The sequence below is a fragment of the Vitis riparia genome, chromosome 9 (genome assembly GCF_004353265.1).
Source record: "Vitis riparia cultivar Riparia Gloire de Montpellier isolate 1030 chromosome 9, EGFV_Vit.rip_1.0, whole genome shotgun sequence".
NCBI classification, from domain to species: domain Eukaryota; kingdom Viridiplantae; phylum Streptophyta; class Magnoliopsida; order Vitales; family Vitaceae; genus Vitis; species Vitis riparia.
In genome coordinates, this window is record NC_048439.1 from 23,047,569 (window position 1) to 23,073,251 (window position 25,683).

The following is a 25,683-nucleotide window of genomic DNA, read 5'->3' on the forward strand; positions in this document are numbered from 1 at the left end:
CAAATCAAAAATCAATTATGGACTTAAAATTAAAGTCACATGCAATCACAATCAATAATCAAAGATGAACTTAAAATTAAAATCAAGCATACATTCCAAATCAAGATTCAAATGTGAACTCAAAATTAAAATCAGTCGTACACTAAAAATTAATCATGCAATAAAATCAATCACATGCACTCAAAATATAAAAAATCATTCATGCACTTATAATATCACAAATCAATCATGCACTCAAAATATCAAAAATCAATCACACACTAAAAATCAAAGTTCATCTAACTTAAAAACATGTAATAAAAATCAAAATCAAACCTAATGCACTAAAAAAACATAAACTAAACAATAAAAGGACGCACAAACTCCTAACCTAGAATTAGAGCAACTAAAAAAATACACTTGGTATCCATATAATCCTCCAAGATATATCTCCAAAAGAGGTCCAAAAATGGTCATAAGGTGGGTAATAGTGACCACCAATGGAGACAATAAAATCTCATAAATGGATCCTAAGTATGCAATGAGGGGTCATAATATGAAGGAAGACAAACACGGGATAAAATGTGCCAAGAAGACAAAATTGAGGGTCTACAAATATATCTCTCTTCGGTAGAGATCACAAGTGTAATGAATAGATCACAAACACTAAGAAACTACGACCCTAATTGCCAAAGAGAGAAAAAAATAGCTTTGAAATCAAACTGAAAATAATGGCTCTAAATGCCAAAACTAAGAAGAATGGCTCTGAACACCAACACTAGGAAAACAAATGGCTCTGAACGCCGATATTGAAAGCAATGGTTCTAAATGCCAAACTGAAAATAATGACTTTGAATGCCAAAGCAAAAAATAATGGCTCTAAATGCCAAACTAAAAAGGTGGTTTGTACACTTCCTAAGCAAAGTATACTAGAGACTTTCCTCAGAAAGCACACATGCTAGATTGTTCTACCATAGCCACACTTACATCTATCAAAGTTTCACTAACTATAGATGAATTACAACCTTCCAATCTGAGTATCACACCTTGGTTGGTACCCTCCAATGTTTGACATTCATTAGACCAAATATCACTCACATAGTTAACAAAGTGTGGCAAGACCTCCAGCAACCAAGGCAAATCTTAAGGTTGTGAAACAAATCCTATGTTGTTTAAAAGGCGCCCTAGATTACAATATTTTCTTATTGGCTTAAAGCTCAATATTATTATATGCTTTTGTTGATTCTTACTGTGTAGGTTATCCAATAACAGTGAGAAACACTACTGATTTTGTGTTTATCTTGGCACCAATGGTATTTTCTAGTCTTCAAAGAAACAATGATCAATAGCATGCTCTTTTGTAGAGGCAAAGTACAACTCCATGATTGCAACTACTCCAAAATTAACTTAGCTTATCTTTCTCTTATGTGACATTAGCCTACCACGTCCCAATCTCCATTTCTCTTTTGTGATAACATAAGTTCATTAGATATGGCCAAAAATTCGGTGTTTCATGCACTAACAATGCACATGGAATTAGATTTCCATTTTGCCCATGAAAAAGTTGTAATGGGGCACCTTTACGCTAAAAAAGTTCCTAGTCATCTTCAAATAGCTAACATTCTTACCAAGACTCTAGCTAGAAAGGCTTTTAGTGTGTGTGGCTTCAAGCTGGGAGTTCAATGCATGACCCTCACCTACTTGAGGGGGTTAAACCTCCTTTACATTCATCTCCATAACCAAATAAATCTACAAGTCACATTTTAAGACAAATATGACAATATGCAAGTATAAACCCTCTATTTTGTCCTAGTTGCACATGTTATTCTATGTATTTTCCTTCTCTTCTCATTGCCTTATAGTCATTCCATTGTGTTCCATTTGTTGCTCATTTGGTACTATTGTTTGAGCCAACTTCAAAGATTCGTTGTTGAGGGATTTTTATTTTTTTATGGGTCTTAATTATGACCTTAGTTGCATGCTTATTTTAGTTTACTTAGTTGACTTAGTTGCATTTTAGGTTTAGTTCACTTAGTTGCATGCTTATTTTAGTTTACTTAGTTGACTTAGTTGCATTTTAGGTTTAGTTCACTTAGTTGCATGCTTACTTCGACTCACTTAGTTCAGTTAGTTACATTCTAGGTTCAACTAGCTTAGATGCATTCTAGGTTCAGCTCACTTAAATGCACTTTAGTTGTGCTCCCTTAGATGCACTTTAGTTTAGCTCCCTTGGGTTCACACATGAGGGGATTTTTAGGAAGAGATTCTTTTAAGAAGACATGACTACATATTGCATGAGAGGAAGAGATTCACACATTTTATTTGGAAGATATGGGCTACCATTGAGAGGTACATGACTATTGGAGACTAATTTTGAAAAAGAAAAATTGGAGACTTGAAGATTTCAAAGAAATCAAGAGAGATTCATGTGATGAATGTTTAGAAAGGTGCGACTTTCGTTTGCAATAAGGATTAGAACAACTTTGTAATTGTTTTAGGGAAAGAGATCAAGAAAATTATGTCATTGGAGAGGGCTCAGACACATAGGACTCTCTTTGGATTGATGGATTAAAGAGATTAAGAGAGAATGGGAGAGCTTTCTTGTCATATTGTAGACCCTCCATTTTGTCCTCCTACCACATGTCCTATTAGGTATTTATTTGATATTTTACAGCAATTCTCTGGTGGCCCATTACTACTCGTGTAGCCTATCTTTTCTAAGCCACTTTGGAGACTTTGGTTGAGGGATTTATCTACCCCCGTTGTGACTTTTGGCATCTCTAATTTAGACTTAGGCCCACTTAGACACTCTAGGTCCACTTAGGCACCTTAGGCTCATTAGGCACCATCCTAGACCCACTTAGGCATTCTAGGCCCACTTAGGCACCTTAGGTCCATTAGGCACCACCTTAGGCCCACTTAGGCATTTTTCTAGGTTTAGTTTCACTTAGAGTTATTTCCTTGTCTTTCTTTCCTTGTTTGTTTTTATTGATTGATTTTAGGATTAAGTGAATTTTTGACTTATTTTATATTATTTGATCATTGCTATTACTTGCATTTTTGTTAATTTATTTTATTTTGATTTTAGGATTAAGTGAGTTTTGACTTATTTTATATTATTTCATCATCATCATCATTATTATTATTATTATTTAAATAATTATAAAACAAATTGCATGTAGATGATCATTTGGGCCAAATCATGAAATATTTATTTGTTTTGTTATTATTTTATATTTTTTTCTTTTTTTGATTGGTTTGTTTTTTTCAGCCACTGAGCCATGCAACCTCCAGCAGTCTTTTGTCTCCATTAATAGAAGAAGAGAAACGAAGTCCATTACAAGCCACCTAGGTGTCACTCTCTCAGCCGTCGGATGAGGAGAAGAGATAAAAGTTGAAGCACCAGTGGAGGAGGATGATCAACCGAATCCACATCAATTGTATTTGTATTAGGAAAAACTCAATGAGTGGCCATGCAGCCGAACCAAAAAGAGAAGAATGAATGGAGTCAACAGAACGTGTATAGGAATAAGATGGTGCTGTTTTGGAAAGTGGGGAAATCAATCCGGTGAGAGAGCATCATTTTTTATGAAAGAAAAATCTCCATAACCGGTTTTGGCAAGTGGAAAGAAGCTGATGCATGTATATAGACAGGGTGTGAAGCCGTGTTCAAGGCAGAGGTGATTGAAAAAAAAAAGATTAAAAAGAAAGAAAGGAAAGGAGGACGGTGGGCTGCTGTTCCTTCCATTACCGTGGCTGGAGAGAGGAGTTGAATGGGGGATTGAGAAGAGATTAAGAAAACGAAAAAGGAAAGAAAGAAAGAGTCGGTGAAAGAAAAAAAGGATATAGGAGGCTGCCGTTGGAAAGGATAGGGAGAGTTTATTTATTTAGTTTAGTTTTGATTCATTTAATTATTGATTTTTACTTATTTATTTGCTACTAATTTAATGCTTTGTAATTTATTTATTTATTTATTAATAAGATTGATCCTATGGGTTAAAAATTCAGTTTAAAATAAAAAAATCTGTTGTAGGTAGTTTGAATGGGTTTTAGGTTTAAGTAAAATTTTAGTTTGTTGAAATGATTGATTTTTTTATGTGTTAAATATTAGATTTTAAACTTGTCTTAATTAGTGTTAAAAACATTTGTTAAGCTTAAATTTTATTCTAGTAATGTAAGTTTATACAAAAAAAAAAAAAAATATTAATTCCATGAGTTCGTATTTTGTTTTAGCTATATTTATTTATTCACGCATTACCTATTTCATTTATTTATTAATAAAACTAATTTTTATAGGTTAGAAATTTAGTTTTAAAATTTGTTTTGGGTAGTTTTATAATTTAGTTTTTGGTTAAAGTAAAATTTTAGTTTGTTGTAATAATTGATTTTATGTGTTAAATATTTGATTTTTAAATTTGCCTTAATTAGTGTTTAATTCATTTTGAGCTTAGATTTCAATTTAATAATGTAAATTTATTTAGGAAGCTGATTCCATGAACTCATATTTTGTTTTAGTTTTCTTTCATTTCATTTGATTCATTTTAATTGTTTGAGGTTTATTTTTATTTTTATTTTTTAATTCTAAGTTATTAATAAAATCAATTCCACATTTAGAAGGTGTTTGTGTTTAGCTTACTCTGATTTAATTTCACTCATCTATTTAGTTTAAGTATTTTCTGTAATATTAGCTCACTGATAAAATTAATTCTATGACTGACAATTAATATTTTCCCTGATTTAATTTGGTCCATTTTAATCAGCCTAGATGTGTTTGTGTGTTTAATCGATCACGTGCTAATTCGTTATTATTACTCTTAATTGATATGTTTCTTGAATATTAGTCATTAATTTAATTGATTTAAGTTTGAATAGTTTATTGCTTAGGTAGTCTCTGGTAAAACTTACTTTTTGGAGGCTATCAGAAAATAGTGAAGATTGGCCTCCATTATCACCATTTTAGTTTGCTCGATTGTAAAAAAAATTACATTTTATAATTTTGTTTTTCTTTTGTTTGGCTTGGTAGTTTGTTTCTCGTGTTTTATTGTTTTCCAAATTACTTTCTTTTATTTTACAATAAAATACCTTTCTCAAAATGCCCCTTTTAAAAAATCTATTTTAAAAATTCATTCAGAGTCCTCAGGATTAAAATCTCATTTTCTTAAAATAATATGCAACCATTTCTTGATCGGTTTGCATCTTTCTCAATTTTCAATGAAAAATTTGGTTTTAAGTAAAACATGAATCAAAGCTTATGGTTCCAAATAAATGGGATAATCCTAGGCTTGATCCGTGTATACCAATTGGGGAATTGGTGAAACCCCTACATAAGAAATTTTTTCAAAACTCTTCCTTGTTACTAGTTTTCACTTAGCCATTCACCCTTTAGAATTAGAATTCATTTTAGCAACTTTGAAATGTTTTTAAAAAAATTTCCAAAACTTGTATGACTTTCCTCACTTCTTGAACTTGAAATTTAAAGTTTCGTTTAAGTTAGAAAGTCATTCTGGAATAGAAGATATATACGAGTCTTTAGGTTGGCTCTGTTTTCACCCAGTTCTGGGCACCCGAGACCTTTTTGCAAAAATAAAATACCAGACAACTTTTTAAATTTGATTCAATATTTTTTTTCTCAATTCTAGGCTTCTTGAAATTGATATTAGACACATAAAATATTAAAAAAAAATATGCCTTTTTGAGGGAGATATGGTTTTTCAAAGTCGTACCTACTACACATGCTGAATTCTGGACATCTGATTAGCTTGAGTATTTTAAAAATATTTTTGAGTACTATTCGACCTCGGATTCATTTTTTATGTGATATAGACACTTTGAAATATGTGTGTAATTTTTTTTATGATTTTATGTGATCATTTATTTTTTTTAAATTCGTTTATGCATGTCAATTTTTCTTATGTAATTCGGACTTTGTAAAACCTTTAAGTGTCTTTGTTGCAATCTGTCTTTTGGTATGTTGATCTAGATGGGTAGGAGTTGTTTCCTGAAATTTTTTGTAATTAAATTCCACTCTAAGACATTTTTTAGAAATTTTTTTTTTTTTTATGCTCCATTTTCTAATGGCTTGTTGATGATCTTGTACATTGCTTGATTTGGTTATTTATTTTTGGAGTCATTTTACTTACCTTGGCTCAATTTTGGCTTTGGTACTGTGTATTAGACATAATTAATATGTTATATAATTCATACTTGTCCTAACCATTCTAACATTTTTGGAGGAATCTTATAAATTATGCATGCTATCTAGGTACGCTCTCTATCACTTACTTTTTCAGAATTTTATGAACATGCATGTTGTTGCAAGCCATATATATGTCTGATTCTATCCTTGGGTGCTTCGATGTATGTTAGATTTGTTTGGACAAAATACATGTTGTGTACTATATTTCTATATTAACTTTGATGTTTTATGATAGTACTTGAGAAGCAATACAGGTACACACTTTGACTTTTGTGATCATGATTTGACTTTTTTTTTTTTTTTTTTGCTTGGCAAGTTAATTCTAAAATCACCTTAGTCTACCAAGGTACCTTCAATAAATTAATTAATTGTCACATTCCCCTCGACTTAGTCAGTAGAGACCTCTTTATGGCTTAAAGGGGTGCTACCTTTTAAAGGTACCTTCCCAATAGATAACCTGATCCCCGGACCTAGACTCGGGTTTTTCAAATACACGTCTTTCCAAAAACTATGGAGTTACTTTTTTAGGGTTTTCTTTCTTGTTTTATTTTTCCTTTTAGAATAAAATAAAATAAATGGCGACTTCGACTTTTCCAAAAATAATTTTTCACCAAATAAAAAGCGAGTCTCGCCAATCAAATGGGGGTGCACATGAGAAATGCGGGTCCACACATATGTTGAACAAAATTTAGTAATTTGGGCATAAATTTTGTTATAGATACCCAAATAAGTTTATTCTTAAAGCTATGGAAAGCTAATAGAAAGGACAAAACTTCATCTTTGATAAATTTTCCTCAATCAATCATTATCAAGGAGTAAATTTTGTGACAAGGTTTCAGTGAGCTTTCCCATCATATGTTGAACAAGTTTTATTACTTTCTGCATAACATTCGCTAAAGATATCCAAATGAGTTGACTCTTGAAGTTATAGAAAGCTAACAAAAAGGTTACACTTCATATAATGACAACTTTTCCTGACTCAATTTTTATCAAGGAGTAAATTTCATAACAAATTTTAGGTATAGAATTAGCTTAAATAGAGAATCACATCATTGAAAGAAAGGTGGGGTTTTGAGAGCTTTTTGGAGGAAGAAGGAGCCATTCCCATCTTCCCATCTTGTCCATTGAGAGAGGGACCTGGGGTTGCCACCAATTGATCTTGAAGAAACAATGAAGCACCCTGAGAAGAAAAGTTGGAGTTTTGAAAATAAAGAAGGTGAGACTCAATGTAGGGAGACAAGAATGAAGTAAGCTTGCAATCTTTGAGAAGAAAAGTACGATTTATTTTTTCTTGCATATCTCAATTATGATTATCTCTCTTCTAATTTTTTTTTCTTCCATCATGTTTAAGTATAGGAATTCTCTTAGTTTGGGGTAGATAATGAAGGCCACTTTGATTGTTGTTGATGACATATTAATGAGAAGTTGATGAATAGTTAATTGATCTCATGTTGATTGATGCCTATTAGAATTGAGATTAGGGTTATTTTATCTTGATTAAGGCCCTTTGATAATATATGATAATGGCTAAGAGATCCTCTATTTGATTTTTGTTGCCTTTGTTTTATTTTTGGCTATTTGTTTTTATTGTGATGTTTGGATTGTTCACTTTGTTGTCATTTTATTAGAATTACTGAACCTTTGTAATGAAAATTTTGATTCAGGTTATTTATATTCTTTCTAAAATGTTTCTTATAATTGTATGATGTTTTAGACTTCTCAACGATGTTGATAGAATTTTATTTGAGTCCAAAATCATTTTCCAATTACGAGATATAAACCAATCTTTCAAAAAGTCTATTTTTCACTCTATTTTGGATATCCGAATTTGTTTTGTGAAATTAAATTATTTGTGTCATCTTTAATTTGTTTTGATAAATTTTTTCCTTAATATAGACTTCTTAAATTTAATTTTAGGATCTTGATATGTTGAAAACCAATTCCTAAGTAGGATAAAAAAAAAAATTTAAAAAATCATTTTTCCTACACTATAGACCCTTCATTTTGTCCTTATAGCACATGACTTTAAATGCTCTTTCAGTACTCCACAGTAGTCTCTTGGTGGCCCATGGCTACTCATACTACTTATATTTTCTGATCCACTTTGGGGATTTTGGTTGAGGGGTTTATCCGGCTCCACATTATGACCTTGGCTGCCCATCAAGTTTAGATTAAGCTTCACTTAGGTGCACTTTAAGTTAGACTTAGTTAGGCTCACCTAGTCTCACCATATGCCCGTATAGGTATACCCGACCCATTAGGCACCACCTTAGGCCCATTTAGACACTTAAGACTCATTAGGCCATCTAGGCACTTCTAGACTCACTTTTTATATATATGACTTGAATAATTGCATGGCCTGCATGACTTGTGTGGCTTGTATGACTTTATTTATTATTTTTATTTTATTTTATTATAAGTTTTCTAAATCATATTTCTTGGTTTTTTGGGCATGAAGAAATGGGTTGCCATTTATTTGGAAGGAGGATCACCGGAATCTTGGAGAAAGGAAAGTAGCAGATATTTTTTTGGTAGAAGAAAGGAAAGTTTCCTTTTAAAAAGAAAACAGAGATAACAAAAAATGAAAAAAAGAAAGGAAGAAATGAGTGGATTTTCCTCCAGCAGATTTGGGGTTCTTTTTGAGGGCTGACATGTATATACGTAAAAAAAAAGTATGCTGTGGAGAGGAGGATTTTTTTATTGTCTTCGTGGGAAAGAGAAAAAAACAGGTGATTCACTGGTTTTGGAAGGATTTTGGGAAGAACGATAGTCGGAAGCCAAGAGATTACTATCAAGACTGTCCAGGTACGCTTCTTGTTACTCTCGGTGTTCTTACCCATATGCGATTCCTCCATTTGGTTGTTTCAGAATGTTCAATTTTGCTGATTGGTGTGGACGTTACGGGCCACAAGTTGTTTTGCTGAGATTGGTCATTTACTTCTTTGCCCTATTTTGATTTTGATTCTTTTATGTGTCATTGATGTCTTCTGAAATTTTTGACCCACGCCTGAATTTGATCATGCTCTGTTTTCGTTTAAATCCATTCTGCATTGCAATTTCTGCAATCATGTACAAGTTCACTCCTAGAGAAGAAATTCCTCTTGACACTACTATACCAAAAGCCCCTCCCAACATCATTATCCCTTCAGATGTCCTTAAATATCCTGCTGGTGGATTCTATCCTAGTGCAGACTCTAGTGTCTGCTAGATCTATTCCTCCTGTCTTAGCTGCTACACATGTACCAGAACTTCGGGGTTATTCTTAATTCAACCTACCTGTAGTTTCTGGTTATGGAGCATCACGATCATGAGTTAATTATAAGAGTTTTGTGCCCATTTGACAAGATTGGGCGTGTTATTGGTAGGGGAGAGAATTCCATTAAAAGTGTAAAGGAGGCTAGTGGCGTACATGTTGAGATTGATGATACCAAGATTGACCAGATTATTAAGAAAATGAGGCTGACAGTGAATTTAATGACAAGCTGGCATCATTTGGTCACTTGCTGTTCTCTTCATGTGGACTATGAATCAGATAGTTGAGATATGAATGACTTTGAATGTTGTTGGCCAGAGAGCAGTTCTGAAGCCTGCTCAGTATACTGGTGTTCATGCAATAGTTGAAAGGCACATACCAGACTTCGAAGGAAATTGAGATCGCTGAGAGAAGGAATGGGAAGCTGAATACCATCTTGATGTTCTACAGATTGGGGGGCATCTTGAACTAATTTAGAATAATGAAGGGGTTTTGGAGGGTTATGTCAAGTAAAGGGTTACTGATGCTGTGAACGAAGCTGCAACTAGAGAATAATTAAGCCTTATGAGAGAAAGGCTTGCCATGATGAGCCTTACTCTCTGAACACTGTCATCGATAATTTTGGTGCACAAACTACACATGAAAAGGAAGGGCATTTGAGGATGTCTTCCAATCGAAAAGGGGAATGATCAACTTGTAGTAGAGTTTGAATTATCTGGTAATGGTTGGGTTTCAGGTTTGAGAAGGTTTCCAGTTCTGATCAATTTCCCCTTGGTAACCCTACCTGCTAACATTTTGAGACACAGTTTCATAGCTGAAAAGGAATAGAAAGTTAAAGTCTCACAAGTTTCTAAAATCATTTTGCCCAGTTTTCTGAAATACTACATGTCTATTGCTCCTTTGAGAAGCAGTTACGAATTGATGGCTGCTATGTTGGAACTTGGACATGAGGTTTGAAAGATAGAGAAGCTCATGCCTACCTGCTTATTGTTCTTGCACTAGAACACTGCAGTCCAACGATCTTGGATGCAACGGATCCTATTCATGGGACGGGCTGGTAGGCTTTGACAAATCCCTTCATGAAACTTCACAAAGTCAAAATGTCTCAACTGATGTTTCTAAAGCCCTTCCTGTGGAGTCCTTGGAGTACGCGAAAGAATTGGATTCCAAATATGTTATATGAGCATGACAATCAATAATGGGGACTTCTCTAATTCATTACAGAGTGGGGATGCAGTCCAAGCTAGAATGGGAAAGGCAGAGGTGAATTATGAAGTTTTGGCTTCTAAAGGAAGTATATCTACTGCAAGTCACATAATTTGGAAGTTGCATGATAAATCTGGGTATTTATTGGAGACTAAAGTTATTTCTATGACAAGTGAGCAAGAGAATAACTCTGTTAAGAGCAAGAAAGTGCCATCTAGGAACAAACATGTAAAATCCATGGCCTTGATGTCATAGCTGGTCAGAACCTGAAATTAACTGAGCAATTGGGTTGTTCTGCTGAAAACCCAAAGGAAGCTAACTCATCAACAACCCAAGTTTGTGTTGCCAAGTCTGGAAAAAGATAGTTCCAACTTGAATCCCCAAGGCCAAAACCCAAAAAACACACGATAGCCCACAGTACAATAATCGAGAATCGAATCCATACATTGATATTGGACCTGTTTCTAGCTAATAGTGATGTGTGGCCTTTGTGGATCATGCCAAATTCTGGCTGTGTAAAAAGATCAGCCTCCTTGAAAATTAAAGTTTCTATTAAGACTAATACATCTGGGAGTCACAAGTTTGTTGCTATAATCGAGAAGTTGATCATAAAAAAATAAATATTGTCTTAATATTTATTGATAGAGTTGATATTGGTTATGTTTCTAACACTCCAAATTCAACCGAGGAAGCATAAAAAAATAAATACATAAATAAATAAAAAATAAAAAATATTGTCTACCTCTCATTTTTATTCTCGATCCTGGCTTGCTGTTGAAATATTGTACACATGGAAATGGCAAGGAGTCAACGCTTTAGGCTCTTTCTTACCTTTACTATCCTCATATGAAAAGAGTGGAAATTGTTCTCCCAAGGAAGGCTTGTTGGATTCCATTGCCAACATTTTACTTGATGGCGCTCTTGTTTATGGTGCAAGTGGTGAATGGAGATTTTTCAATGTTTGGCCCGCATCAGATGATGAAGTGGGAAGCATTGAGGAGCCTTCTTGAGAGTTCTAGTATCATTCCTTATTACTATGTTCACAAAAAATATATGGGGAAAGGACTAAGCTGTGTTACTTTTTTGGGTTGTTAGCAAATAAACTTTACATTGGTGAATCAGTGAACACAGAATGTTTGAGGATTTTTCCCCTAATTTTAAGTGTTCTCATTTGACCATCATACACCATAGAGTCTGGTGAATTGCCTCCATCATACACCATGATAACTCCCATATCTGTCTTCCCACGAAGTTGTTGGTGGTGTAGATGTAGGGATCATTGCCTCCATCTGCAACCTTGAGCTTCCACATTTTCTAACTCACCAAACTGAAGAGATATATCTCTATATATATCTAAGTTTACAAATATGTGTGTCTCCCTTCCGAAAACACCTGCTGATCATCCAATCACCATAAAGGTAAGACAAGCTTTTCTTTGCAATAAAATTTAGTTAAAATGATACAGACCAAGGACAGAGAGATAGGCGCTGGGTGGGCAGAGAAGAGAGAAACTTCAGAAACTTGGAATGGCGAGTTCCAGGTGGGAATCACTCATTCATATAGAAGCACAACACCAAGTCACCAACCCCCATCACTTCTATGAATTCATTTTTCACCCACTTCAAGTATTATGGATTTTTTCACCACGTTTGTGGAATTTTGGGACTCTCAAGTATTTTTTATTGATATATTTTATTTCAACGAAAAGCTTGTCTTACCTTTATGGAGCCTCTGATATAAGGATGGTGATTGCATGACCAGCAGGTGTCTTTGCAATAAAATTTTATGGAATCGATATATTTCTAAATCAAACAATCCAATGCATTAATTTTATTTAAATAAAGTTTATTTATTTAATAAAAATATATAATTATGCGCAAAGGAGAACCTGCGAATAGTCATTTTAGGCCACTTTCGATCTGTGAAATTTTGGGATTACTTGATTTGGTTTTTGAGCTCTAAAACTCGTTAATAAACCTAACACGTGAAATTTTATTGAATTTGAAGTCATTTTACACATGGAGAAAACCCAATAAAGTCAATAAACTTGGTGGGGGAGGATTAGGTTTATGAATAAAAATATTAATTTTTAATTTATTCTTATCTATATACATTAATTTTTTTCCAATCAATTGATCATCTCTTTATTAATTTTCCTGCATATCCGATAATGAAGGCCACTTTGATTGTTGATGATATATTAATGAGAAGTTGATGAATGGTTAATTGATTTATGATTGTATTGTAATCTAGACACCTCTAGGTATTTATTTATGATTTATTTTGAGAATGTTTATTTTTTGACCCAATTCTGAGTATTTTTCATGATTTGTTATTTTCACCACTTTTTGCACTTTTTAAAATCTTTTGGACCATTGTTATATATTGTAGACATATTGTATATGATAAGTGATTTTTTTTTTTTTTGCACGATAAACCCTTATTGAATATTTTAATTAAATTCATTTTAAAATTGTATGCATACTAAAAGTGTATTGAATTTACATGACAATTGTTACTTGGTTTTTTTTTTAATTTTTCATTCCTTTATTGGAGTAGTGGATGCATTATGTATGATGATAGATTTTTACTAAGATTTTTCATGTCTATTTTTTATTGCTTGTGAACTAACCCTCGTTGATTTTATGAAAGCACTATACATGTTATTAAGGTATGTTCCTCTCCTTCCTTTGTTTGATTTTTTTTAATGCATGGTTCATTTGAGTGATGCAAATTATGATTTCACCATTGTCTTGATTGTATATTACTTATTTCTTTGGTATCCACTAATTTACAAATCAATTGTCATAGTTGTCTCAACTCATTAGTAGAGACCTTTATTTAGGCCTTAGAGGGGTGCTATCGTATGATACATTCCCAATAGGTAACTTGATTCTTGACCATAGACTCTGGTATTCAAAGACACGTTTTTTCAAATAAAAAGTCACTCTCAGGGTTTTATTTCTTATTTTGTTTTCCATTTAAAAATAAAATAAAATAAGTGGTGACTCCACCTTTAAAAAAAAAAAAAAAGTTTTTCACTAAAAAACGAGTCATCATCGAGTGAGGACGCACGTAAAAAATGTAAGTCCACAATAGGGCTATTCCAATGGATCTGCCCTTTACCATAATATTCATTCAAGGAGCCAATGGCTAGATTATTTTTGCATAATCATTCAGCTGTTGTTTCCCTTATAAAATAGGAAAAGATTTATTCTTTCCATTTATATCAACGTGACGCAATTGATTAGCTAAACTTAAGCAGAAGTAGTTGACCTGTCTTTCATTTTCTACCCATTTTTGTATATATATTCTGCACAACGATGTTAATTTAATAAGGGTCAGCTATTGTTTTATTCTCTTACACAAACTATTCTTCAAAATACTTAACTGTATCGTAGATAAACCTTTCATTTACTTGACATTACTCAAAGGCATTGATGTTACTCAACATTATCTAAGCTTTTCTCCTATAGATTAGTGTTCAAAAAATTGGCCGAGTCGTATCCGCTTCGACGTCAGCTGCGATGAGTCTGATACCAGATACAAATTTATACCCAGACTCGGCCTTGAATCGGTTGGACTTGGATGACTCGGCTGATATTCTAAGTTAACTCGGCCGACTCGACAAAAAAAAAAAAAAAAACCTAATTAAGAGATTCCCTCTCCTTTCCCATGACAACAAGAATTAAAATTTTTAGAGAAATCAGAGATTCCTATGCAAAAGAAAACACCCATGAATCCATGATTCACGAACCCAATCTTTCAACCACAACATCAAATGAGAAGAAAAAAACAAGTTTGAAACAAACCTGTGACCCTCTCAAAAGCCTTTAAAAAGAGAAATCTCTGATTTGGTAAGCCGTCGGTGCCGCAACGGTGACTGGATCCCAGCAAGGCAACCCTTCTCCCTCCAATTGTGATTGTGTGGTAGTAGTCAGTGTGTTGGAGAAGGTCTGACAGTCTGCAGAACGTGGTGTGTTGGGGAATATAGTGGGCAAATCGTGGTATGTTGGGTCCTTGGGGAAGACAAGCCAACAAATAAAGGTAAAATTTGATTTACCTTATTTAAATCAACACACCCACACTGCCATAGCCACACCACGTTGAGATTATATTTTTAATTTATTGAATCAAATCATATAAATTGGTAAATTATATTTTACTGGCTAATTTGATTCACAATTTGAGATTAGATTAAAAAAATTACATAATTTGAATCAATTAAAAATATATTTGAAATTTGATTTACCTTATTATGTTGAGATTATATTTTTAATTTATTAAATTATGTAATTTTTTATTTTATAATATTAAATTGATTTACATGTATTTAAATTGGTAAAATTAGGAAATTCATGTATACAGTTTAAAGTAATGTTTAGATGTAATGTTATGAAATTGAAGAATTGAAAAGTAATGTTTATATGAAATTGGAGAATTCATAATGATAATATTATGATGATATTAAATATATTTATATATAATGTTTTTATTTTATATAGAGATTATATTTTTAATTTATTAAATTATGTGATTTTTTTATCTTAAAATATTAAATTGGTTCACTAAATTATTTTTGTATGGTATAGAAATCATATTTCTTAATATAAAATACATTTATATGGTATAAATATTTTATTTTTAATTTATGTTTTTATCTTATAATATTGCAAAATTAAATTACATTTGAAAATTAATAATTATTTAAAACAATTTTTTTTTTAAATAATCATAACTATAAAAGTAATGATTTAATAATACGAATTAAAGGGCATGCATTTACATGGTATAGAGAAATTAAATTTATATTTGAATCAATTTTACTTCATTATATCATGTTGATTTTTTATTTTATAATATTCTACAATTAAATTACAATAGGAAATCAATAATTATCAAAATAATAAATTGGTTCACTACATTATTTTTGTATGGTATAGAAATTATATTTCTAAATATAAAATACATTTATATGGTAAGCTTTATATGGTATAAATAATGTATTTTTAATTTATGTTTTTATCTTATAATATTGCAAAATTAAATTACATTAGAAAATTAATAATTATTTAAAACAATTTTTTTTTTCTTTCAAATAATCATAACTAAAAAAGTAATGATTTAATAATACGAATTGAAGGGTATGCATTTACATGGTATAGAGAAATTACATTTATATTTGAATCAAGTTTACTTCATTATATCATGTAGATTTTTTATTTTATAATATTCTACAATTAAATTACAATAGGAAATCAATAATTATCAAAACAATAAAATGGTTCACTAAATTATTTTTGTATGGTATAGAAATTATATCTCTTAATATAAAATACATTTATATGGTAAACTTTATATGGTATAGATATTTTATTTTTAAATTATATTTTTATCTTATAATATTGAAAAATTAAATTACATTAGAAAATTAATAATTATTTAAAGAAATTTTTTTTAAATAATCATAACTATAAAAATAATGATTTAATAATACAGATTGAACTGTATGCATTTACATGGTATAGATAAATTATATTTATATTTGAATCAATTTTACTTCATTATATCGTGTAGATTTTTTATTTTATAATATTCTACAATTAAATTACAATAGGAAATCAATAATTATCAAAACATTTTTTTTTAAAAAGAATTTTGTTTTATAAAATTATTCATTTATTTAACTATTATTTATTTTAATTAAAAAAAACATATAAATAAGTGAAAAATAAAAGATGGTGAACTTAGGTGAAATCGTGTTTATTGCTTTTTTAGTAAAATTTATTGTTATATGGTAACAATATGAAACATATAAATGAGTGGAAAATTGAATATTAAAATTATTATATAATTGTGTTTATATATATTTAATTTGAAAAGTAAGTTGTTTTCCTTTTATACATGGTTAGGTTAAAATTTAAAAATGGCTTCAAAAACATGATATTGGTTGGGAGCATGCGGAACCTATTGGTTGTAGTAGAACCACAGTGTAAATATTGTGGGAAAGTTATACATGGTGATATAACAAGATTAAAGCAACACATCGCACATATATCCGGACAAGTGGAAGGATGTCCACGTGTACTGGTAGAAGTATCACATAGTGTTAGACAAATATGTATGATACTTCAAAAGAAAAAGCACAGTTAAAGAAAAAAAACAAAGGAACGAATTTTGAGTTCCTTAAATAAAGAAAATTTCTATGAAATTGATGAGGGTGATTCTAATGATGAAATTGAGGAAGTTGCTATGGTTGATTTTGAAAGAAGACAAATGAAACAAGCAATGAAAGAAAGTCATCGAATTTTTTAATGTAGGCAAGAGCATCAGAAGGGTGCTAGTTCCTCACAACCTTCTGATGCTAGGATTAAGCACGGACTGACACGTAGCTTCAGTGTAAGAGAATGAGCTAGTATACCTCCAAAAGGAATTGATCCTTAGATGTTCCCATCAAATCAGAAATCAATAAAAAAAACTTGTTTTCTACTGAAGGCGTGAAGAAAGTGGGTAAAGCTATTTCTAAATTCTTTTTCTTTAATGCAATACCCTTTAATGCAATTGACAGTGAGCCTTACTATCAATTAATGATTGATACCATAGCAGAAGCAGGTCCAGGCATCAAGGGTCCTACGGGATACCAAATTGTAAATACTTATTTGGAAGAGGAGGTGCAAGAGCTTGAGGTATATATAACAACATTGAAGGCTAAATGGCCTATATATATATGGGTGCACAATCATCTATGATGGTTGGAGTTTTAGGACTAGAAAGCCTATCATCAATTTCATGATTTATTGTGATAGAAGTATGATATACCATTCTTCAGTTGACACTACAAACATACCTAAGACAACATACTACATATTTTCCCTTATGGATAAAGTTGTAGAGAAGGTTGGGGAGGAAAATGTTGTTCAAGTAGTCACTGATAATGAGGCAAGTTTTAAAGCAGCCGATATGTTGTTGATGGAGAAGCAGAAGCGTTTGTTTTTGTCTCCTTGTGCAGCCCACTGTATTGATTTAATGATTGAAGATATTGCAAGCATGAAGCAGATTAAGGAGACATTAGATCAAGCAAAGATGATCACAGGATTTATTTATAATAGCTTGAAAGTAGTGAATTTGATGAAAGTGTTCACCAAGGATACAAATCTGTTAAGGCCAGGAATAACCCATTTTGCCACTAAATTCATTTCACTTGAGAGTCTTATATGTTATGAGGCTGATTTGAAGAGAATGTGCACAACAAATGAGTGGTGTGAATTGAATAAAGATAGGAGCAAAAAAAGTCTAAGAGATAAGGTATCCAACCTAATCTTAACTGATCAATTTTGGAAGAAGGCAGGGGAAGTTCAAACCATCATGGAACCTCTTGTCAAAGTATTGAAATTGGTTGATCAAGATAAAAAATCCACACTATCAATCATTTATAAAGCAATGGATAAAGCTAAATTGACTATCAAGGCATTGGTCAAGCAATGGGAAAATTATTGGGAAGTCATTGATAGAAGGTGAGAAGGTCAATTGCACAGACATTTGCATGCTATAGGTAATAAAAAAATTCTTTATGTATTTTTTACAATCATCCAAAAATTAAAATTGGATTATAGGAGGTTATCAAGATATTAGAGCCAGATTTGGATAGACAAGCAAAAGCTATTAATGAGGTATAATAATAGTTTGTGACCTTTATATAATACATTTTGTATATGTAATGTGCATTAATAAAAAAAATGTTAATAATGTAGGTAAAATTATTTGTTGACGACCAAGGAGAATTTAGAAGTGCACTTACAAAGAAAGCAATAAATCAATCTCTTCCAGGTACTTAATACATTTACGTCTATTACAAATAAGAAATTATCATCATTTTTTGTTAAATATATCATAATGTTAATAAGTATGCATTTTCTTTATTATAGCTGAATGGTGGAACAACTATGGCGACGAAGGTCCACATCTACAAAATATTGCTATTAAAATTTTAAGCCAAATTTGTTCTTCATTAGGTGGTGAAAGAAATTGGAGCACATGGTTATTGATTCACACAAAGTTGCGCAACCGTTTGGCAATGAAAAAGTTGCATAAGTTAGTTTATGTGCACTACAATATGCGACTTCGAGCTAAGAATTTGATGCAAGAGCGAAACAATGCAGATTTATACAATCCAATTGATTTGAATCATATCTTTAATGATGATGACATATTAGATGAGTGTATACGAGAAGGAGAGGAGCCTATTTTATCATCCGATAATTTGGATTAGTTGGATAAAGGTCTTCCCCCTAATGAAGAAGGTAGAGAAACAGTTCATGAAGATGATGGTGCCATAAATCGTAGAGTTGGTAGGCATACAAATAATGCTACACAAGAAAGAGATATTGATTCTCGTCGTAAAGTTAAGACTCCTAGAACAATTTCTTCAAGTTCTAGTAGTGATGATGGTGACAATGGGGGCAGTAGGCGGGGTGGTGGCACTAGTGGGGGTAGTAGAGGAGTTGGTGGCACCGGTGAGGGTACTAGAGGAGATGGTAGCACTGGGGGCGGTTATGTTAGTCAAGTAGATTCTAGCATGTCATGGGCATAAGGAGATGAAAATTACTATGCCACACAAGACATAGATCATGAATATTGACCAGGGATATAGGAACAATGAAAGCATTTGGAAAGACTAACTACATTTCCCAGCGATGATGATTATTCTAGTGGGTATGATTATCATAGATCAAATTATCACCGTATTGATGAGCACTTACAGAACTTGGGTATAGGATCAAGGTCATATTTCAGAGGAGCAGATGATAGATCATATCACAACTTTAGAGACCGCGATAGCTTTTCCAGTACTTTTAGTAGAAATGATTTTGATTGATTTCTAATGATGCATCCAGAGGGATATTCAAATACTGGAACACGAGCTAGTGATTCCTATGGATATGATCAATCTTCTAGTAGCAGTAGCTTTGCTTATTGAGGTTTTGGATACTATCAATATGGTCTTGATCCCGAACAACCTTCGAAACCATATTTTCCTGATTATGGATCATCAAGCTAAAAATCTCAGCTAACATATTTGAGTTATGAACAACTCTTTCAACCATATCCTCACTATGAGAATTACCATCCTAATTTGTATACTCATTGTAGGACTAATGATGATGATTTTGAACCCTCTCATCATTCAACATGGAATTGATTATTGTATTATATGTTTGTTAGTAAAAATGTTATTATATTTGAAATAAAATAATTTTCTTTTATTATCATTATCATAAATAACTTTGAGCGAATACTTTTATAACTATTTAAATAATGTTAAATGTGAGACAATTTTATTTTCTTAATTTTTTGAGCTTAATTAATTGTATATATTTTTCTAATGATTTAAATAATATTTTTTATAATTTTTTCAATTTTCGAATTAGCTTATCGTATGTATCGTCCGATACCAAGCTGATACACTAAGACTGATACGCCTCGGGACCCTTTAAGTCAGTGACCGATAATGCAACTTTGAACCATGCTACAGATGCTTTGACGACATGGCAATGCAACTAGCCTTAAGGTAGTGGCACCCACTTACATATTGTGCAAGAGCCCACAATGGAAGAATATTCCTATAAGTCGCATAGTGTAACATGCAGTTCTTCATGAAGGCTCCAGTGATTTCCTGCCATAGATAATTGATGATTAAATGCTTAGACTACCACCTAGTATATATAATCAGCTACAAAAGAACATCATTTTTCCTTTCCCAAAAACATGTTAAAATGTTGCTCCTTTTGTCTTTTATTCATGTTCAAGTGAGCTACCTGTTGGGGAAAATCACCATCTTCCATTTGGGAATTAATAAACAGCTTTGCAGCCCTATGAAGAGGTGTTGGGTCTCTCTCCGCCTGTTAGAAAGGAAAGGCTAGACTCAGATGTTTGGGGAGAAGCCATATTCTGAAAATAATGTAGAAGACCAAGTTAAGCTTATTGATGATGGAACTGTAAAAACTAACCTGCCCTGAAGAAAGCAGCTCCATCAGAGCCCACCCGGTTTGTACCAAATTTGACTTGTTTCCTTCAAGAGGCGTATATTTCTATATCACCAAGCACAAGGATTACTTGTTTTTGTCCATGTTTCTACCAGAAAGCAGAGTAGTGGGTGGCATGTAAAAATTACCTTGTTCGGGCAAGAAGTATAGTTCTCTCCCCAACCACCATCATCTTTTTGTGATTTGAGTAGAAACTCAACAGCTCTACCAATAGCAAGACAGTTGTGGTAAGTCTTGCCAGTAGCTGCTAGGCCCTTAAGCGCAAACCATGAGCCATAGGTGAAACATACTCCCCAATTGCCATACCTGGTGAAATGTTTCTTTGTTTAAATGGATCTGCACTGCATATATATAAAAATATTTCCCTAATGAAATAATAATAGTGGAGTTGAGAAACATACCATGAGCCATCAGGCATTTGCATGTCTTCAATGTACTTAGCAGCATTTGTGATGAAATTGTCTATCTCCTTCTTCCTGTGTCCCGGGTGTAACTTCTTAAAAGAAACTAGAGCCTTAATTGCTGATGCAGTGCACTCAATATACCTGCATCATTGTTTCGTTAGTCTCCAAGGATGTTAAAGCTAGGAAAGTTAGAAAAGAAAGCTGGTCAATTATCAAGAATCTTACTCATGCTCGATGATAATGTCTGTAAAAAATTCAGTGGGGTTAAGTAGCTGAAAAGAGAAGAGATTGGCATTGATTTAGATTCAAAGAACACAAAGAGTTAGAAAGAGAGAGAGATAATGTAGAAATATTGAAGTTACTTAAACATGTTGAAGTAATTTACCTCCAACCATTCTGAAGCTCCTGTAGGCTCCCAGGCAGCTAAACCACCATTTTTACTCTACAGTGGTTTAAAAAATGGGGGTTATTGCTACTAAGAAGTTATGACCTATTTTGTGAAGGGGACAACCATGAAAATGGCGTAAGGAAGATGATTCTCACCTGCAGCAAAAGCAGGATGTTGACAGAATCAAATAGTTGTTCAGGTTCCATCTTCATACCAACAATTTCTGGTGCCATCATTGAAAAGAGGAGACAACACTGTGACAGAGAGGGGACTTAGTAAGAAACCAAGTAACTTTAGTTAATCTGCAAGCCCCGACTTAATTGAAGTATTTGAGCAAAAAGAGTTACCTTCAAGCCTTCTACAGTGCAATCAGAAACTTGCTAACCATGATCCTGATCTGAGAATGTCCATGATCCCTTGGAAATGTGGCGGTACATGCTTTTAAAGTCACTAGAAGGATTATCCTTGACCTTCAAGATTTCAGGCAGTATGAAGTAAATAGACCATGAGAAACCCAAGTAGATTCTGGTTGAAGTAATGAAATAAATGATGGAATTCAAGATCAAACCTGAGATTCCTTTATGAATTCATGTCCTTTCTTGAGTGCAGGTCCAAGTTCATCAGTCATATTGCAAGCTAGCAGTGCTTGAAGGGCAAAACTAGTGTCCCACTCTTGACTACCAAAGCTCTGTAATAATCGACAATTTCAAAACCAAATAGGCAGGAAAGGGATAAAAGCAGCTTCAAACCATTTGCATACCTGAAAATTTTTAAGAAAAAGATCAACAAATATTATCTAATTCTCCTACAACTATTTGGGAGATTAGTGATTGAACTTGTCTTCTGACCTGCATCTTTATTCCATCTTCTGCAACCCATATATAATCTGGGATCCTAGCAAGGTGCTTCTTGAAATAATCCCCATTTGGATCTTCAACCCAACATGCGAGCATACACAATACCTGTTCAATTTAAGCGATCAGTACCCCAAAGAAGTGACGTATTGTCTGAATAGTCATTATCCATTACTGAAAAAATACCTTCTCCACACATCCAATGGTAATGTATCGACTGTTTTCATCTTCATAATGGATGTGTTTCATTGTTACTTCAAGAACCTTCTTTCTCAACTTTTTGAAGGGCCAATGAGTAAGAAGAGGCTCGGTACATATGTACAAACTATCCCATAGTAGATCTTGCATTAGGGGATGGGGGTAGTAGAGATCCTCCTGCAATAAACAATTTTGAATGTGTGTTCCATGCATGCGTAGCATATTCAGAGGAAAAGAAATTGTTTCCATAAAAAGTCAAAACTTACCTTTGCACAAAGATGTCGTACTTTCTTCCAATTGATTTCATTATAAGGTTGAAGGAAGATCTCTTCTCTCAGTTCTAGAACAAGAGGTGTGATTGGGCCAATGAATCGTTTACCATATAAGTATGACATGGGCATGTAAACCATCCGACTGTAGCAAAACATTCTTGCTGCATTTAAGGACTCAAATGAAAATAAGATAGACCAAGACAAAGCAATACCTAAGAGAGGAAAATAAAATCTTTTTTAGTATAAGATGTTTTGGTAGACATCGCAATGGAAACCCTTAAGACCAATAAACCAGTCCTAGGTTGGATTTGTACGTATTCATGTGCCTTCTTATCACTGTATAAAGCTCAAGTTGCTCAGCTTTTCGCTTATCCTTTTTGTCCCTACTTTGTTCTGAGTCAATGTGACAAATTCCAAATTCCATGCAAGAAGATCTTAAGATGTAAAATACATTAAGTGCGAAGTAGATGTTAAATTCAAGAACTTGAGTTGGTGGACATAGCATAAACCTGGATGCATAGGAAGAAAAGAAGGAAAGAGCCAAAACTCTGGGGCATTGGGTTGCTTCCTAACCAGTCAAATAAGCCAAATAGCTGCATGGAAGAAACAATTTCATATAAGATTCAGTCCAACACACAAGAATAAATGACATAGGATGAATATGAATTTGTGTTTAAAATGGCCATACTGAAAGCCAAGTCTTTCCCCAAGAGGGAATGGATGTCACTCCACTTCGGTCATGGATCCATTTATGCCCTCTTGCATAAGCATCATTTCTTCCACCATCTCACCCTTCTCCAAGGATACGCATACAAATGTAGCTAAGGGTTGTACAAAACATGGTGATTTGTCCCTCAATATGAAATCCCCACCCACCATCTTCATTCTGCAATGTGCATAAGCCATTTTCTTACTTTAAAGCTCCAAACCCATTTATGAGGTTAGGATGATGACTAGGTTCAAAATATATGTACCTAATGGCAGTATAGGTAGCAAAGAATTTCTTTAAGAAATTCTCCGAGGAATACAATGTCAAGATGCCTTGTAATGTATAGACACATGACTTGCATTTTCCATGAAATTATGCCACTGAGAATGGCTGTTAAAATGGTCTATATTCATGATTTTGAGTAGACTCACCAAGGGAGGAAGGAAATACAATGGGCCAAAATTTTCTACAGGCCAATGGCCATCACTTGCCTGCAAGGCTGAAAAGAAATGTGCACCCCTTCTCAATGCTATTGTGGCTGTCTCATATGTAATTGCTTCACCATCCCCAACCTTCACTTGTGGTATTGTTTGTTTGAAATTATTCTCTCAAAAACTGCAGTTTTTTTTTTTTTTTTAGGCCAAATGAAATGGGAGTTAGTGAAAAACAAGTTTAAAAGAAAAGAAAAGGTAAATTAACCTCAATTGTAAACATCTATTCCTACAATTGTTCCAAGCTAAGTGAGACTATTAGAGTCAAGATAGGTGTAACAATTGTTAATGTGTATAATATCTATTATGAGTCCAAATCCTATAAACTTAATTTTTTAGGATATTGGTTGTTCAACATGATATCAAAACTCGATTTTACAATAGGTCTCACTCTCATTATTGAACTATCTGGTTGATGGTCTCTCAACCTAGGGCAAGACCCAAAATCACCTACTTGTAGTCATGGTTTGAAATGTCGCGAGCTTACCGGAATCGAACCCAAGCCGAAATGTTTGGGTTGAAACTTGGCTACCACTGGGCCAATTTATTTAATTGATTATAAAAGTATAAAAACCAATATTATAATTTTCTTAACAAAACTTCTTCTTTTTTTTTATATCATTTATATGATAGTTAAATATAAAAATATATATATTAAAAAATCATATATGCGTCATCATTTATTTTACATTATTAAATGCATTTGAATTAAATAAATTATAATTTTAATATGAAATGTATTGTCATTTATATCATTCATCCTATTTTAAAAAACTACTATCACATCACTTTTAAATTTTTATATATATCCTTTTAATTTTGAATCTTTTTATTTTAAAATATTAAAAATATAAATTTATTAAAAAAAAAACTAAAATATAAAGAAAATAATAATAATGAAGTTCTAATGTTTTATAAATTAAAATTAATTTGATAAAATAAATAATAAATTATATATTAAGACTCGTATATCCTTGTTTACTAATCTTTTTCTCCTTAACCATACCTATATCAATTACACTTACAAAAGAACTTTAACATGTGCATTTTTATTTATTTTATCATTTTTTGGAGTTTTTCTAAATATTTTCATGAATTTTGCATAATTTTCATCTCATCGATATTTCTCTCAAATTATCCATCGCTATTTCTTCGATATTTCCGATATATCCGTAAAATCCAAGTACTGATATGTCTGTATTTACCAATATTTTAAATCATGCTTATAGTATCCCTAATATATCTTCTTCTGTTTTTTTTTTTCTTCTTTATGATATCGTAGCCTCATTTACTAGGAGATGAACCTCATATGGTCTTCTTGTGTGGTCACCTCATTTGATGGGAGGTCAAGTGTTCACCAACATGTTCTTTTCCCAATTTATTAAAAAGTTTACGTGTAAGACCAAAAATATTAGGGAGAAAAAATGAATAAAGTTAACCTATAGCAAAGTGGTAGAATCTTCTATTTTTCCCCTTAAGACTCATTTTTTTTGGCTTTGCCCCTATGCATGAGGGAGGGCGTTAGAGTGCATGAGAGAGAGTGCTACATATATATGAGCTCACATATATTGTGAGTCCAAATGCTATAAATTTAAACTTTTAGGAAAATTGGTTGTGTAAAAACAATGACTAATTGATTTGTTTGGAGGTGAAAACAAGATTCTAAAGAGGACCCCATAACTTGCTCTTT

The 25,683-nt window shown here is 32.6% G+C and overlaps 1 pseudogene; it reads right to left on the reverse strand.

Annotated features, from left to right (window-relative positions):
• LOC117922023 overlaps positions 1–25,683 on the reverse strand; it is a 42,963-nt pseudogene that overhangs the window by 10,425 nt on the left and 6,855 nt on the right.